Source organism: Hylaeus volcanicus, chromosome 6 (genome assembly GCF_026283585.1).
Source record: "Hylaeus volcanicus isolate JK05 chromosome 6, UHH_iyHylVolc1.0_haploid, whole genome shotgun sequence".
Lineage (NCBI taxonomy): Eukaryota > Metazoa > Arthropoda > Insecta > Hymenoptera > Colletidae > Hylaeus > Hylaeus volcanicus.
In genome coordinates this window covers 3,141,278-3,147,409 of record NC_071981.1, presented here as the reverse complement: position 1 = coordinate 3,147,409, position 6,132 = coordinate 3,141,278, and positions in this window count along the sequence as shown.

Below are 6,132 nucleotides of genomic sequence, written 5' to 3'. Positions count from 1 at the left end.
AGTCCAAAGTTTGGACACAGGGTACACGTGTATCTCCATTCTCGATTGGTATTTCCAAACTTTATCAACATAAACACAGAGGAAAAATAAAACAACAAAATTTTAATCAAAGAATCCCATTTGTTCAGTTAATTCGCAAACCGTTCTACTTACACGCGCCATTTATATTAGATTTAAAAACGTAGATAACGGTTATGCGAGCGGACAATCACGCAAGACTGTGGAAGCGCGATGTAATCTCGCAGCTAATTCGCGTACCGAATTCCATAACGGAGAGTATTGCTGCGGATATTGATAGAATCGCACTTGCGACGCACGACTGGCCCGCCACGAAGCAATACCTATCGAAGACACGAATCAGAACCGGGCGCAACGAGTATTACGTCGTCGACGAGGCGGCAGGAATAGATTAGAGTCATCTTTCCGGAATAATGACGTCGGTCTGCTCGTTGTTGGGTACGCGATATTAACGATTCAAATTTAGCACGCCCGTGAGCCGCGGCGCTGATTGCGGGGGCTAACGTCGATCCGGCTCCCAAGGAGTGCCTCGAATCGGGTCAACAGGATGTGGTTCCTTGAAAAAAGGAACGACGGGACAAAGTTTCGTCTGGTCCCTGGGGTTTGACCATTTGCGCTTCCCTGTTGAGCTTCAATCGACACCATGTTTCTTTCCAGATGGTTCCGTGGTCGATCTATAACAAAGAGAACACTGCAAGTGGAAATCCGATTCTTTAACGAGGTGTACGTCGAACTGCAAGGGACTCTTTAATAGCGAAGCTGATTAGTTTCACATATAGTCCCATGAATATTCGTACTTTTATATTTATTGAAGAAATTTCTCTATATGAACACTTTACTGGTAGCGTTTGGACATGTGATTAAATTTAAATCTATTAGTAAATATAAAATCTATCAGACTCGTTTTTAGCCCCATTCAACATATGAATATAAATATATTGTATAGAAAAGTGTGAAAATATGACATCGAAAACGTAATACTTTCCAAAGTATTTTATGTTGCATGTTTTATCAACTTTAAACAAATTTAAAACTTTTAAATTTAAATATACTTTCAGAACGCGTTTACACGAACGAGTTTCTTCATAAATGTATCGTATCGAATATTCTGCTGTTATAAATTTAAATGGAGTATACTCACAGACTCCTGTTTCGCTAAATGACGTGGGGAGATAAAATTGCCATTAATTGCAAGAGAATATCTGAAACGTGATTTGTAATTGCAATGGAGAATTTATAGAAATGACTGGCGAGGTGATGAATTGTTAACGATGGAACATCTGGAATAAGTACTTTCCTAAGATGGAATGTGAAATACCTTTTAAATTTCAGACGTAGCACGATGAGTGCATCTGCAAGTTGCACGAAGAACCTAAATAACGATCTTCGACATTTTACAATTTTTACAGAATTTAAATTATGTACTTCTCGAGTAGTTATGTATTTAATGTCTTTTGGTTTAGAAACAAACTATTCATGCCTGAGTTAATTAAAACGGAGTACCTTACTTCAATTTTTTAGAATTATTCTAGACCCGAGAGGACTCATAACAATCCTCCGAGAAATGAATATTTATATCTGGAAATTCGATTTTTCTTTTGTGTGGCACCATCTTGGCACGTCTGTGCATTCGATATTCCGCGATGACCAAAAAAAGAGAATTTCATTTTCGGTTATAAATATTCATTTAAAATAAAATTGATAGGAATCTCTTTTGCGTGTTTGGTTGCGCTTTACTTTGGCGGATCAAACATTTTCAAGTTTCTTTTATACACTCATCGAACGAAGATTTCCATTATCTACTAATTCAGCTTAACAGCGAGAATAATTTTTGGCGCAGGGCACTCGACCGGCAAGTGTCCTTGGAACGCCGTTGGGCTTGACGCAATTGGAACGTTGTCGAAGCGAAATTGCACGATAGCATTTGAGAGCCACTCTATTGAAGGCGGTTTTAATCGGTCCTCGATTACGTTTACCTCGAACATCGTCAAACACGCTTCATCGAGTGCTTCGATACTGTGCTGAAACGCGACCACGCCGAAGCTGCCGGCCGAGTGGGAACTTCCCCCTTAGGTGCTCGACGATGACCGGAAAATTGCGTCACGCGGAATATGCATTTGGGTAAACGCGTGCGAGGGAAGGCTGAGTGTTGCGTAAACATATTTCGAAATGTCACAAAGGCACCGCCTCGAGCCACGCGCGGCTCTCGTCCGCTCTCGCGTGTTTCCCATCAGAAATATCAGGTGACGTCGCGGCTAACCCTTTTGCGTTCGGTAACTTTTCGCCCGTTTCGCTCACGGCAGTTACCAGCCAAATTGAGTGGAACTCGCGAACAGGCACGGTCGGGGACGGGACTAATTGAATGGGGAAGCAGAGGCGACTATTATTCAAATTTAAATCGGCAATCGGACAGATTGGAGCGTGAAAACACTACTCGTTCCAAGGTTTTTCAAAAGAGGCTTCGGGATTTTGTTTGGTTTTTATAAATATTTCGGTGCAGTCGTGGGCGCACTTGATGCTTAATCGTGTGTATTTTTATTTAAAATGCAAGATTGAATTTAATCATAGTCGTATGATTTTATTACGAAATTGAATTTAATTATAATTATATACATTTTGATTTAAAATAGAAAATTTAATTTAATAATAATTACATACAATTTGAATTAAAATACAAAAATTGAATTCAATTATAATCATATACATTTTTAATTAAAATACGAAATTGAATTTAATTGTAATCATATACATTTTGATTTAAAATACGAAATTGAATTTAATTGTAATCATATACATTTTGATTTAAAATACGAAATTGAATTTAATTATGATCATATACGTTTCGATTTAAAATACAAAAAATTGAATTTAATAATAATCATATACATTTTGATTTAAAATAGAAAATTTAATTTAATAATAATTATATACAATTTGAATTAAAATACAAAAATTTAATTTAATTATAATCATATACATTTTGAATTAAAATACGAAATTGAATTTAATTGTAATCATATACATTTTGATTTCAAATACGAAATTGAATTTAATTATGATCATATACGTTTCGATTTAAAATACAAAAAATTGAATTTAATAATAATCATATACATTTTGATATAAAATACAAAAATTGAATTGAATTTTATCACGTACGATTTCTGTTTCATGCATATGTGTACACTTTCATATCCACATATTTATATCTATATAAATATAAAACTACCTACACGGATAACGAGGAAAACTATCGCGTTATTAAATCGAGCGTCAAGCAACCCTCCTTCTTCGACATTGCCCACTAATTTCTCCGATTAATAAAAAAATGCTTTCCACATTCGCACCCTTTGCAACCTCCGAGAAAATGCTCACGCCTGGTCAAGCTGATATTCCCCGGTAAATTTTCTCCTTCGGCTTCCGTCGCTCGCGCAATTTTAAGAACAATCATTCCGTCGGTTAAGACCTCGCTCCGCCTTTCCAAATTGAATAATTTTGTAATAGATCCTTTGTCGACGCGAAACGGAATCATAATTCTCGCGCAGTTTCCAGTGGCGGCGTAGTAATCAATTAGTGCCGATTGAATGAAGCGGTAATTTTAATGTGGCAAACAATGCCATTAGCATGCAGCCATTATCAGAGACTGAGGTCCGAACTGTGTCACGGCGAAATTATTCTCGGGGGGAGATACGAATGAAAGTGCTTATGCGCCATGAACCCATCGCATTGCGCTGGTATTTTGCTTCGATAAAGTCCAGTAGCAGTATTACAACGGAACGAAATCGCCGTCTACTGTGCCGGGGAAATGTGACCAAGCAGCGAGTACAAATAAGCAAAACACGTGGAAGTGGCTAGCAATGATCAGGCACGTATAGCCAAGTTCCACTCAATTGCACGGACAACGTAAAAACTCTCACAATTAATTTTCTTATGCACAAAGTCTTCTATTAACAAAGTATTTTTCTTTTTATCTTCACGTACTGTTCTTAAATATCCTGATTTCTGTGAACAATACAAAATTATTTTAATTATTTTCATATTAAAATAGATAGGAAGATTTTAAAGACCGATATGGATTTTATTTATTTCATATTAATAATCTAGAGAATACAAAATTAAATTAAGTATCTTAACGATACTAATAATTTAGATTAAATTGGTACAACAAAATAGCGCTACAAATAAAACTGACACTATATCAACCCTCCATCTCTAAACTCGTCATTCATTACGGACATTTTAAATCTCCCTTGCGAAGAAGCCAATTACTTCGAACTAGAACGCCGAGTAAACAAAATATTATTTTATACCGCTCCAATAACTGCAGCTAATTAATTAGTTCTTTCATTCGTCGCGATGATACCTCGAGCGAAGTCCTGTTACCGATGCCTCTCCCCTTTCGCCTGGAACATAAGTTGACGAACGTCAGATAAAAACGTGTATTTCGTTACCCGAAAAGTCTCCAATTCCAGCAGCCGTGTTTCTCTATCGATTCGAACAACGGAAGCTCCCCGCTGCGATCCTTTTTCTCCCGTGCGACGACAAAGCCACTGAAACGCAATCGAACGTGCCACGCACGCGTCGACATTCGTCGAAATTAATTACTCTGTTTGGGATAAATTGTACGCATTAATTCACGAATCAAAAATCGTATTTAAATCGAAACATCTGCGTTATTACATGGTTACCGAGCGACGCGAATAATTATGGACCACCTGTCAGTTTCCAAGTCGAGTGGAATTTATATGAAAACTTTATTCAACCGTAAATGAGATTAACATTGTGCGACATTCGTAACATATTTATATATGTATATACATGTAACAGACAGCGACGATATCATCGAACATCACACTAAATTATCCGATCGTTCTAACTTATTTAAATCAAATCCCTCGTCGAGTAGCGTTACGCGTGAAGAAATATATGTATATATATAAATATATATATATATATATATATATATATATATATATATATATACATATATTATACTATCTATCTACTAAGAAACATCTCGAGTTGCTAACAGATACCAGAAAAATAGAGAAAGTAGAGAAGTAGAATAGGCTACGCGCTAGCCAGCCGCGGTGGATACGTGTACTTTATTAAATCATTAAAATGTCGCACTATCAATGAATTTAAAAAAATTGTTTCGCTATTGAACTAAAAATATATTAACATATATATATATATATATTTATATATATACATATATATTTATATATATACATATATTTCTTCACGCGTAACGCTACTCGACGAGGGATTTATATAACCGTTTCAATTTCCTATTACGACAAAGTCGAATCGCTCGATTCCTCGCGATCCATCTCCGATTATTGCGCGGATTTTCATTTAAACGGAGTACTCCCAGAGGCACGCGCACGCTATCATTGAGCTTCGTCTATTCGCTCGCCGGTCGGTACATCGCTCGTACACGTAACACGATCAGTTTATTATTTGTAAAATTGGATTATCCGCGTCGACGATGTGTACAATACGTGAAACAGCTGTCTACTATAGTGGATTAGCTTGAAACATGCGACAATACTAACGCTGCGATATATCGTGGTCCGGATGATCGTGCCTGTAATTTTCGTCAGACAATAAAACGCAAACGTCCGTTTCAAGGATCTGCCGCAATAATTGAGCACGGTGGCGCGACCGAATGACAGGTACTTACTCACGAAAGAAATTGTTGTTGAAAAGGAAACCGACGTTCCAGGAAAAGTAAGGTGAGAAAATGTCGGAGGTTCGAGGGGCGATTCGAAGCAAATTTTTCCTTAGCGAAAATGTTGTACGACGCTTCGGTAAGGAGATATTAACAGAGAAGTCCGACCAATCAGCGCGAGTATGCCGTGGCGCCGGTGGAGCGCCCGCAGTAGCATAGGCTACGCGCTAGACAGGCGCGCTCTGATCGATCGGGGTTTTCTGTTAATTATAGTAAATCAACCAGCAATAATGTTTGTTTAGCTTGAATTATTTTGGAACTCGAAGTGTCAATAAAATGATTGTCGGTGAGGTAAGGGTGACCTTAGAATTCATGGCAATAAAATGCTAAGAGACATCTCGAGTTGCTAACAGATACCAGAAAAATAGAGAAAGTAGAGA